We start from the raw sequence: 13103 nt of genomic DNA, 5'->3' as shown, positions 1-13103 counted from the left end.
CTGCTCCGTGGGCATCTGTTGTCCATTTAGGATGCCTCTAAGATTATATTTGTACCGAACAGGAAGATTTATCTGGTGCTTAAAGAAGTGCTTTAGTTGTGCTCAGCATACCATGAGTCAGGAATTCATGAAACTCAAAGGATTAAAAAAATAGCAAAGGAGAAAGCAACAAGCTACAAAGTCCAAGGAATCACATTTTATTTACATTGTTTTATACAATTCCGACTCTGATTTTCTGAGGTTTTTGCCACGCTCCTTGCAGGGACATCACAATAAGGACTTAAGCAGAGCTTGCTGGATCTTGCCAATGACCCATCTAGTCCCTGCTATTCCCATGGTTCTCTGACAATTGTCGTAGAACAGTCATTGTGGCCACTAGCCATTGAGAGCCTTATCCTCCAAGATGAAACAACAAAACACAGAAATAAAATTCAAAGGGAGGGGACAAGTGTGAGAAATAGAATGGATGCCATCCCGCTGACATGTATCATCTGTGCAAGGCCTCTCTTTTCCCTAAGATCAGAATGATGAATGTCAGCTTTCTCATGTTGCTCCCATATATTTTCCCGCTCCTTAGCAACATTTCAAGAGGAAGCATAATATTGTGAGCTTTGCTTCAGCTGCTGTTTTTAATAACGATTGCTTCTGGAGAGAGAGAGCGCAAAAGTTATATAGGTTATCCTTATTTCAAATTTAGTTACACAGGGCTGGGAGAGGGGGAATAGTTCTTTCCTTGAAATATAAAATCATTCATGTACAAGAATAAGACCATTTGGGAAAGAGATTGTGTCCTCCCCCCGTCATTTTGTGTTTCAGAACTTTATCGTTACATTCTTCAGGTCTTTTTAACTATACTTCCAGTTCCAACTATGTACAGGCATACCTGGGAGATATTGCGGGTTCGGTTCCAGACCACCTCAATAAGACAAATATCGCAATTAAGAGAGCCACACATTTTTGAGGTTGCTGTTTCGTTTCCCAGTGCATATAAAGTCATGTTACTGCAGTCTACTAAGCCAGGGCCCCCTGCTGCTGGGGTGGGAGAGAGGAAACCCATCTCCACACCTAGCCAGCTCCACTCCCCTGGCCAGAAGAGGGGTCGTGTTGGTGTGGGAGGTGGGGACTGTCTTCACCTGGAAGTACACCTGCATCCTCATAAGGAGCAATATATGTGAAACTGAATACAGTGGACGCTCGGGTTGCAAATGTGATCCGTGCGGGAGGCATGTTTGCAACCCGCAGCACCACGTCTGCGCATGCGTGGGTTGCATTTCGGCGCTTCTGCGCATGCACAAAGCGCAATTTAGTGTTTTTGTGCAGGCGCGAGACCAAAACCCGGAAGTAACCCGTTCTGGTACTTCCAGGTTCGGCGCGGTGCACAACCTGAAAATGCACAACCTGAAGCAACTGTAACCTGAGGTATGACTGTACTGCAAAATGCAATAAAACAAGGTACCCCCTGTATTTCTAGCCTATATGGTTAGACACCATGTTTATTATATATGGTGAAGTAACTTGTATTGCATACCTGCCAACTGTCCTGATTTGAGCAGGAAATCCCAGGTTAACGGAAGCCGCCCCAGCTCCTGTTTCAAACTGTGGATGTCCTGACTCTGCCGCCGCCACCACAAGGCTGAAGAAGAGAAGAGTTTGGATTTGATATCCCACTTTATCACTATGAAACAGTAATGAGCAACAACCCCAAAAGTGTGATTCCCTCATAGCCAGCCACAATCCAAATAGTCCTTTTCTCTGCCCACAAGTTCATGGTTCCATGGCACCATCCCTGAAGAAGAAGATGACTTTGGATTTGATATCCCACCTTTCACTCCCCTGAAAGTGTCTCAAAGCGGCTAACAATCCCCTTTCCCTTCCTCCCCCACAACAAACACTCTGTGAGGTGAGTGAGGCTGAGAGACTTCAAAGAAGTGTGACTAGCCCAAGGTCACCCAGCAGCTGCATGTGGAGGAGCGGAGACACAAACCCAGTTCACCAGTCTACCGCTCTTAACCACTACACCACACTGGCTGAAGTCCTCTGCGGTCACTGACATACTTCAGGAAGCCAGGCTGTATGGCCGGAAGTACTGTCCTGGCTTTTGGTGGGCCTCAATTAAGGCCTCGCCATAGTGGCGGCGAGCCAGTGGCAGTAGGTAGGGGGTGGTAGTGTTGCAGTAAGAGTGGCATGGTGTGTGTCCCAGATTTGGGTTGGAAATGTTGGATAGTATGGTACTGGGTCATGTTTATTTATTTGTTGATTACATTTACATCTCACCATTCCTCCAAGAGGTGGCAAGCACAGTCTGGGATGTATCAGCAAAAACATTATGCTAAGGGACTTACTTGCACTCATGCAATGGGGCCTTCTGTCCTTCTCCCCCTGTGTGTCCCCCTGCCCCCTGGCACGTGGGGAGAGGAGAGGAAGAGGGAATTTTACTGTATGAAAGTCATTATGCGACTGCATTGGCTTTTGGGGATTCAACCCTAAATCTTCAAATAGGTCAAGACTGTTTTAGAGTGACTGGGCCAAGGTCAACGTTAGAGGCACCTCCTTCTACCCTTATGAAATTTGGTAAAATTAATCTCTACCGAAGGGGCTAGCATACTTGCCAATTGCATCAAAGTCTGCTCCCAAAATGAAATGGCTAAGAAGTTAGGGCTAAGAAGACCTGAGCCAAATCCAGCATCCTCAAAGGACCTCTGTCAAGTTGGGTATAGACAGATTCTGTCGGTGAGGTGGATCCCTGAGTGCTTACATGTGCTCAGCAGAAAATGCTGCTACAAAATTCCTAGAAAGATAATCAACAGCTCACACAGACCTCAAACAAGCTGAGATTAGAGTGCTCTTAAGCAAACAGATCTCTATTTCTCTTTTTACAAAAGACTTCATCCCAATCTCAATCAGATTTTACACTTCGTGAGGAAAAGCTGGGTGGTTTTTTTCCACATGGAGAAAACATCAGGATGTATCATGTATATCATCTAGCTTGTGCACAGATATCTTAAGCTATTTCACTACCAGATGAATAATATTGCTAGGGACTGCGAGGTCTGGTGGGAGAAAAAAATATCCCACAAGTGCCAAAGAACAAGGATATAATTTTCAGGCTTTATTTCCTGGACCCAAATAAGTTAATATATCTACTTCACTGAAAATTGATCCAATCCATATAGTTGCTGCAAAATAAACATTCATATGCACACACTTTTCCTACACAGAGATTGTCTACCTTATTCTTTCATCATTGCAGATTTTGACTTTGGTATTTACTCTTTGCCAGTGCTGGGTGGAAAAAAATAATACCCATTTTTAAAGACCCAGCTGCAGGCTACAGAAATCAGAAAGTATGGGGGGTGGGGCAGGACAGAGATAAAAATAACAACAACAAAAACATTGGAGGTGGTGGGACTGTGTTTTGGAATCAGATCACGGTTAGTACTGACTCCATCTCTTTGCTTATGACCATCGCATGGGTCAAAGGCAACATGGGAGCATAAGAACAACTCTCAGGAGAGGGAATAGATTGAAGATGCTCCCAGCTTTATTCACTGTAAGTTAAGTAACCATGAATGCATGAGCCAGATCCTGGTCTCTTCATGCTATGGACCATTTTCACAAAAGGTTGGGACCTCCCACCTGCTAATCATGTGATAACACAGTGACAACAGATAATCCATACTAAAAAATAAAATAAAAATCTCTTTGTGAGCATGGCTCAAGCTGCACCCACAGATGAACGTCCTTGAATTCAAGCTGGTGATGCTAAGGTTTATTGGCCTTGACAGCAAACCACAGCAGTGTGTCATACATTACAGAGGATATAGGGGAAGAGAGTGAGCTCTTTCCCTTCCTTTTCTGCGGGAGCTGCAAAAAAAGTGGGGTGAGAATGCAAGAAGGAGCAAGTGGCATGGAGAGAGCTGGGAGGTAGAATGGGTAGAATTCAGGGGCTTAGGGAGGGCTACAGTTCTCTGGCTTGGATTTTAATCCAAGCTGGAGAAGATGTTACTTCATGCTGATACAAGCACTATAAATTCAGTCTTATTTTAAGCTATGCTCAGGTAACCTTCAGATCCATCACTAGTTTAAGCCATATGTGAAAACCAGCTGAGCTGAGCTACCAAGGAGTTTGTGGGGCAATATCCTTGTCTGATCGCCGAAGAGTTGATGCTTTTGAATTATGGTGTTGGAGGAGACTCTGGAGATTCTTATAGACTGCAAGAAGATCAAACCTATCCATTCTGAAGGAAATCAGCCCTGAGTGCTCACTGGAAGGACAGATCGTGAAGCTGAGGCTTCAATACTTTGGCCACCTCATGAGAAAAGAAGACTTCCTGGAAAAGACCCTGATGTTGGGAAAGATGGAGGGCACAAGGAGAAGGGGACGACAGAGGACGAGATGGTTGGACAGTGTTCTCGAAGCTACCAGCATGAGTTTGACCAAACTGCGGGAGGCAGTGGAAGACAGGAGTGCCTGGCGTGCTCTGGTCCATGGGGTCACGAAGAGTCGGACACGACTAAACAACTAAACAACAACAACATCCTTGTCTGGAACCTTCTCCTTGATGGGAACCACTGAGACCCACACATTTGCTCCTTGATGATTCTTCTTGGAAGGCTCACTGATGGCCATGTATCTATAGAACTCATAGGCACGTTGCTTGGCTTCTCGGTTTAGACCTGTGACAACGAAACTAAAACTAAAACACCCCCCCCCCCATATCTGCAATCTCGTTCCATTTCTAAGTACCTCATAACCAGCAGCACAAAGCCTTATAATGAGTTGCTGGGTTTTGTCTCAAGGTTCAAATGGCGCAGCGCCTGGTGATGAAATAAATCCTGCTAGTCATGTGTGAGTACAAGGTGTTGGCATCCGGTACTCAGAAAGACGTTTCCATTTTAATGTCCTCCTTCATTGCAAAGGCAAATGAAGTGCCGAAGTGCAGCTCCTCTAGTATTATATTTGTGTATTGCACTGGACTGTAGCAATTATCCAAACAGATCCTGTTATCCCTTCTGCAGGCCAAAAAAACAAAAACAAAACACAAACCTACTGCTTTCTAAGGGTTTTCATTTGGAGATGAATCAGAGTTCTTAAAAAAAAAAAAACAACTAACCAAATCAGTCAGATTCTGATGCCAAGTGGGGAAGTTTCACATAGTTGCTATGACAAATTAGTTAGAATGATATGAGGATGATATTGAATTTGTGCCAGTGAGGGCATCAATTCTGGTTCCCTCTCTCCAAGCCTTCCAGCACAGATCTCATGGCTCCTTCTGAGGGAGGAGGAAGGGAGCCCCTGACTACTCAGTCATCTACTACACTATTTAGATGTGGGGAAGGAATGGGGAAAGGGTTGTATCACACCCGTAGTACATTCACATTGACATTTAATAAAAATTCACAAACTTCCAGAGAGCTAATTTCCATGATGAAATTTACTCATCTCACTTGCCAATTTGGCACCCTCATGCAGTGCTTAACGTCATATCAGTTTAACAGGCCAGATTACACTTTTTGCCTGGAACATTTGCTTAGACGTTGAACGTACCATGTGAGGATGTTACCGAAAGCTCTCTGTTTCAGAAAATGTGAACTTCCTGGATTAATAGATCAAGGGCTCTATCCTCACTTGTTGGCAGGACAACAGTAGATAACTCACAAATATATGTAGTAAGTAATGCATGATCTTCCAATTTGTGATGTAAAGCAATGGTGGATTTAAATCCGAATGAGCTCCATCATCGCCAGACATTAAGTATATTTTTATGCATATATGTCTTTAAAAGTTTATAGGCCTACAGAGCAATCGTAAGCCTGTATAACTCAGAAGCAGGTGCCGTTAACTTCAAAGGGGCTTATTCCTTAGTAAGCATCCTTAGGACTGCACTGATGACAATGTTATGTGCTGGTTTTGCTTCAGTGTTAAAATGAGATTTTTACTGATGTGTGGAAGCATTGTTTGAAACCCCTTACAGCAAAAAGTAAGTCCACTTACGTGTTGCTGATTTTTCCCTCTGTTTCGCTTCTGACACATATTAAAGATTCAGTAACTGAAATTGCAGTTGTCTTGTATCAGTTACTGCTATAAAACCATGTACATTATATAATAAATTGCAATTAGCACAAAAAGAAGCGATTGTTAAAATGTGAGGTTTACTAAGAATAGTGAAACAGATTGCATGTCAGCTTTGCTTTAAAGGCAGCCTTAAAAACCCAGTCTATAATTGGACATTGGGCAACCGTAGTAAATAATTTATGGCAGAAGAATTTAAATCAAAGAGGGTTTATATTTTATTTAAACGTAGTTTCACCCAATATATATGTGTGTAAGCATTTTTTAATTGTTTTGATTTGCATGTCTGTTTATTTTATAGGATAATACTTGATCTGGCTAGGTGTTTGAGATGAATAATAATAGTAATTATTTTTTTTAAAAAAGAGTACACAGAACAACAAGCTATTACTTTTTCCCATAACTGCTATGATACACTTCTGAAATGGGGGTGGGGGTAGGGATACTCCCCTGGAGACAGCAATATGATGAGGGAAAGCCTTCCTTCTAGGTACAGGGAATAAATTTGATTCAATTGCATTTAGAAGAGAATCTAGCTGAATTGCAATCATATATAAACCTAGACACAGTCAACCTTCAAAATTCACACCTCCAAATTTTGCAATATGGCCCTACAACCAAGTAATGCATGCAAAAATGAAAAGTGTGCCCAGAAATATTACTGAAAATAATATACAAAATGAATTATGTTAGAAGAAATTGCTTGCAGAAATATATATAAAAAAAGAATTTGCAAACTGATGTTGAAATTTGGAGAACTGAATTTAAATTTACATTTAAAAAAAAACAAATAAAAACCTGTCCAAAATCTAAAATGACAGAGTCATTGGTTGCTACTACCAATGACTGGGTAGACCAGACTTCACCGAAAAGCAGCCCTGAAGCACCTTTCTGAGTAACCTGCAATATGTCTCAGGGAACACCCTGCACACGGTCAGCCACACATATGCACTAATAATCTAATAATTCTTCCCCATTTGTATCTTGACTTGTAACACACTCCCATGACATACAATGCAATGTAAAATGTGACTTTCAGGCAGTACCTAGTGAATGTGTCCATCTTTTCTTGCCAACACACGATGCTGCTTTGCTTGAATAAAAGCAATATACTTCATGCACAGGACAATTCATTTCATTACTAAAGTATACTGAAAGTGGTTTAATGCAATCTGGTCTCTCTACCCAGAATATATAGCATTCTGACTCAAACTTGATTACTCCTCCTTCCCCGTGATGCACGGTTCTTCTGTGGATACTGTTTCCAAGAAGTTAATGTGCTGCTAGATATTCCATATGCCCATAATTTCATGCAGAGGATGGTGTGGCTGGAGGTATTTAAAGCATACGTCAGATCCTAGGAACACAATCCTACACAAATGCCACATTCATATACAGATCTGGTTGGCACATTTGAATGAAACTTAGGAAGGTGCAACAACTTGGGGAAAATTCAGGCTGGTAAATATGTATGAGCTGAAAATTGTAATGGGATAGTGAATAGGTTTACGTTCAGGCTTTGCAGAAATTTTGGATGATGGAGGCAAGGTCTGTTATACAGGTTGCAGGGAGTTAAAAACCATCTTGATTCTAAATTGAATGGTAATTGACAATTTTCCAACGGAAAAGAAAAGTTGGACTGGAAACAGACCGTTGTTTATTTTTTAAAAGAGAGCCAACAGTGGTTTGAGAAACAGTGGTTTGAGAAAAGCATGGTTTGTCCTGCTGTCACCTCTAGTCATGCAGGGGGTTTTTCTGGTGGGGGAGGTGACAATCGAATGAATGTACCTACTACAAAACCGCAACAAGCAGCCTTTCAAAATGCTTTCAACTCTTCTCCAATACTCTACTGTTGAGGGATAGTAAAGCATAATATCTCTGGCATTAAATTCCAAGGATTATCACAACAGGGGCTTTTCAGCCCCTTGCTTTCAGACTGCAAAGGACAAGCCCAGCTCAACCAGACCAAAAGGCCCACTTATTCTAGCATCTTGTTCTCTGGGACGAGAGCGGATGATTCAAGAGGAACAATAAACATGTTGGAGCACATGCTAGCCACAAGGAGAGTCAAAAAGATATTGACTTTATTACTTGGTTGCCATCACTGGCATCTGAGCTCCCACTCTTTGGGTTTCATATTAGTTTAGAATTTGACATTCTATTTTCTGCAAATATTAATCCGACACACTGGTTTAAATGTGGAGAGTGCATATTTTCCTCTTCTTTTGAGATAACAAGAGTGCAAACTTGTCTTCTCTTAAAATAGACTAAGGTTGCACTCTTATAGGTGCCTATTCAGAAGGAAGTTCGATGGAGCTTACTCCTAGTTGAGCACAGGATTGCAGCCCAAATTGCCAGGAACTCTATGAAGCACTCATAGAAAATACTGTCAGAAATGTTACCAGGTGAATCTTTTTGCTGGCACTATAAACTTAAGCCCAGCAATTAAGCTACAAGTGATAAAGCCTAGAAGGTTGTGGGCTCTAAAGCTCTTTGATGGCTCATAATCCATTCTTCCTCTTGGGCATCTGAAAATTCTTGATGAAGTAGCTGAAATTGTTATCGCCCAGCCCGATGGGGATTTTTCACTTGGTCTAATTCTCTGTGGCTTTGTGTTTCATGTAGCATCAAATCAAGGAGCATGAGAGTGGCTCCTTGGATGGTGTAGGAAATAGGAAAATAGGAAACTGTACATCAAAGCCTACCCAAACTTTAAACAAAACTGTGAAAAAATAAAATCATCAGGAAGTCTGGAACGATTGCATTTCCACGTGTCAAAGTCTGCCTTTGGGACTTTTATATGGTTGGAATCAACCACGATTAATTAGAAGTTGGTTGCTACAGCAGGAAACAGTGCATGCCAGTCAGAACGAAATAGAAAGGGTAAAAATTATAAACAGGCCTCTCTCATATTCATGCAACTCCATAAGTTTTAATAGAAATTGTGCCTCCAAATTATGTGGTGGAAGAGGAAATGGGAAGAGTGTGGGGATGTTCAGGGAGGCAGGAGAGGATATATTGTTTAATGATATTGTTCTGAACTTGCATTAGCAAGTTCTATATCTTAGCAGAGTTTAAACATTCCCCTTTAAACGCACAGTGGTTTGCTTGTTGCAGGTTCATCTGAATCTCTATATAAGATTCCTGGTAAGATCCCTTCTTGTCCCTCTTTAAAAGAATAGACACGACAATCTTATTAAAATCAAAATTTTACTCACATTCATTCAGTTCACAGTTGGATCCTTGAAGGCAGACTTAGGTTACAAAAGTATATATACATGTGGAACTATCCCATAAGCGAGTTAGTCCCAAATGACTGCAGACACGCAGTCATTTCTGCTAACACGTAAAAAAGCAAAATGGAGAAAAGGAGCAAAAGAAAGAGGTGTGCTCCCCTACCCAGATTAGGCCACACCCACATCTAGTCACATGCAGAGGAAGTTTGTCCCAGCTCAGGAGGAAACAGGAAGTTTTCTCCTGGCTGGTACAAAGCACCCCCTAGCATGTCCATTCTAGTAATGCTTTACTTGACTGCTATGTGTTTCACATCCCACAAAGAGAAGGGGTAAGAAGTAGACAAAGAATACATTCCACCCGCACAATCACTGTGTGTGCATGTTAATTTTTGCACAACCTTTTATATAAATAAAATAAAATACCAAATTACTGTGGCAATGGACTTTTGAATGAACACTTGCTAAGTGACACTAACTGGAAATAGATAGACTTGGCCGTCCACCTGACCATCAGGGATTACATTTGTAAAGGCAGGAGGACATCATCTGCTTCAGGCAGCACTACATATTTCGTACACATTGAGAGTTCCATCTGTGGCAATGGAACAAACAAGTATATGTCAATGTATAGCAGTGGCTAAAATCTGGAATAGCAAAGAGTCCATGAACTCTTTATTTACAAGAATCCATGATACAGCACCTTGATGTGACTGTACAAAAGCAAAATAGAACAATGACAAACCCGCCATCAGGAGGAGATAATAATAATAATAATAATAATAATAATAATAATAATAATAATAATAATAAATTTATACCCCGCCCATCTGGCTGGCCTTCCCCAGCCACTCTGGGTGGCTTCCAACAAAATATTAAAATACAGTAATGCATCAAACATTAAAAGCTTCCCTAAACAGGGCTGCCTTCAAATGTCTTCTAAAAGTCTGGTAGTTGTTGTTCTCTTTGACATCTGGTGGGAGGGTGTTCCACAGGGCGGGTGACAATTTTCCATTGTTTTCATCTCCACCAGTCCCTCCTGTGATCATTCTGGCTGGCTGGCCATGTGAGGAGATACTCCACCCCACCCTCCCAGGGACTAAACCATCTGGTACTACCAGAGCCTCGATTTCTAGGTAGCATACTTAGAAGTGGGAATTATTCTCCCCCGTGGTATCTGTGGAATCTTCCAAGAGCAGCAATTGAAATACAACGACCACCAGCAACAACATCTAATTCCTGTTGTTGTTCCCTAGATCTTCTGTTAAGTCTCTTCTGCCTTATGAAAAAATCTTATTATTGTGTTATTATTTATCCATTTTCACTTATTGCCATTCGCCCCGGGGGCCTGCTGTGAGTCAGAAAGACAAGGCATAATATTGCAAGTAAATAAATTAAAGCACATATTCCACCCAGCCAGGAGAATTGTATGACAGTGTAGGCAAAAGAAGCTAAAGATAGCAAGAACAAAGAAATCAATACTATTGTCACACCCACCCACTGCAGTATAATATGTGGTGGTCCCTTAACTGTCTAGTGGTAGGACTGGGTGGCTCAGCCAATGAGAACACAGAAGAAAGCAGTGCTGACTACCCCAACAAGAGAATGTAAAGGTAAAGTAAAGGTAAAGGACCCCTGGATGGTTAAGTCCAGTCATAGGTGACTATGGGTTTGCGGTGCTCATCTCGCTTTCAGGGCAAGGGAGCCGGCGTTTGTCCACAGACAGGTTTCCAGGTCATGTGGCCAGCATGACTAAACTGCTTCTGGTGCAACAGAACACTATGACGGAAATCAGAGTGCACAGAAATACTGTTTACCTTCCTGCCACAGCAGTACCTATTCATCTACTTGCACTGGTGTGCTTTCAAACTGCTAGGTTGGCAGGAGCTGGAACAGAGCAACGGGAGCTCACCCCATCGCATGGATTCGAACCGCCGATCTTCTGATCGGCAAGCCCAAGAGGCTCAGTGGTTTAGACCACAGCACCACCTGCGTCCAAGACACAGGAGAATGTTTTTGTGGTGAATGCAGAAAGCTGGCAGGATATGCTTTTTAAAATGAGGTCAGTGGTTTGGGCTTGCTATTAACTGAGCTGAAACAGAAACGTAGACTACAGGACTGCCCTCCCCTTCCAATAGATTTTGTCCATTGGGCCAGGAACAGGGAGAAGGAAGCACATCTCTGCTCTGCTTTGGCAGCAATAGGATGCTTTTCTCTTTCTCCATCCACTCAGTTTCAGCCTTGCATCAGCAACCAGCTGGCTCTTCTTGTGATGGTCTAAGAACCACCAGATATGCAGGGACTGTCGTCCAGGTACATTGGCAATGTGGAGTCATTTCCTTCTCTCCTAGCAGTGTACAGTGGCTCACAGCACAGCACAGGAAGATGAGGAGGGCAGCCTAGCTGCTTAAGCAAGTGGGTGACTCTTTTAGTCTTCCAGGGCTGCCCTGTTAGCTACCTGGAAGAGATGTCTGGTTGCCTAGTTACCTTGGTTAACATCATGACAGATTGCTATCTCTCAGTGCTATGCTGTGGACCACTGTGGAGTCATGCTTGAAGACAGGGGCAATCCCAGAAGTAGTGAATTAAAAGTACAACTGGGAAGGCACTGGGAGGCATTTCAGGAATCCCAGTGCTCTAATTCCCATCCACCCCTTGCAAATTCCAGCTCAATAATACTTTAGCTCAGCTCTTTCCTGAGCCCTAATAAGTACAGACAAGCAAATTAGAATGACTCTGTTTCAATATATTTCAGGTACGTTCAGCAGATTTTGAATTTATGATGCTAACTAGATGGTGAAATGTAAAAATATATTAGGAAGAAAGGGCCATATAACTGATGGAGTCAGGAAGGAATATGGATGTAACGGATTAGTACAACTAAAACCACATTCAATGCATTCTCAAATAGGGTACTTGTACAAATTGCAATTGTGGTAATGAAAATTAAGAAAGCAATTCTGAAAAGGATAAAGTGACAAGTAATTTGGCGCTTTATCAGAGGGGAAATCAGCCAACCATAAACTCCTTCCTTTGCATTTGCATCAATGTCTTCTTGCTCTCATCTGGCTCTGGTTATCTATTGCTTGAAGTTATTTGTACTTTTATGTTTTTGCTTAGAATCTCTGAATTACTCCAAAAGCCTTTGCCAGTCTTCCTGATATCAAGTGGTAGGGGTGTGGGTGTTTGTGTGGGTGTTTACTGAGTAGAAAGAGAGTGAGAGAAACCCCGCAACATTGTTGTTACTACAAGCAAGTTACAGATTTTTACTGGCAGTACTTTCCTGGAATAGAACTAAATTGGAACCATGGGAGGAACTGGAATGGGGGGTGTGTTTGAACATGTGATTGTGTGCACCGAGAGTTTTGCTGTGAAGGTCTCCATAGAGCATTGTCAAAGACTATGAACAAGAAAGTTCTGTATCTCAGAGCCAGTGTGGTGTAGTGGTTAAGAGCGGTGGACTCGTAATCTGGGGAACCGGGTTCGCGTCCCCGCTCCTCCACATGCAGCTGCTGGGTGACCTTGGGCTAGTCACACTTCTCTGAAGTCTCTCAGCCTCACTCACCTCAGAGTTTGTTGTGGGGGAGGAAGGGAAAGGAGAATGTTAGCCGCTTTGAGACTCCTTCAGAGGAGTGAAAGGCGGGATATCAAATCCAAACTCTTCTTCTTCTTCAGGGATGGTGTCATGGAACCATGAACTTGTGGGCAGAGAAAAGGACTATTTGGGTTGTGGCTGGCTATGAGGGAATCACACTTTTGGGGTTGTTGCTCATTACTGTTTCGTAAGGGCAACATGA

General features: G+C 42.4%; 1 long non-coding RNA gene across 1 annotated transcript; it reads right to left on the bottom strand.

The window, feature by feature from the left end:
• Window positions 1-260: 260 nt before the first annotated feature.
• LOC310679688 lies at window positions 261-9594 on the bottom strand. Its single transcript, XR_014512475.1, has 3 exons — window positions 9292-9594; window positions 1529-1633; window positions 261-645 (listed from the first exon to the last, which is right to left on the bottom strand). It is a non-coding gene; the product is annotated as an uncharacterized lncRNA (long non-coding RNA).
• Window positions 9595-13103: the final 3509 nt, after the last annotated feature.

This window comes from Podarcis tiliguerta (genome assembly GCF_965153285.1).
Source record: "Podarcis tiliguerta genome assembly, chromosome: 6".
NCBI classification, from domain to species: Eukaryota; Metazoa; Chordata; class Lepidosauria; order Squamata; family Lacertidae; genus Podarcis; species Podarcis tiliguerta.
Note: the sequence above shows the minus strand (reverse complement) of the source record. Positions and strands in the feature narration are given on the sequence as shown.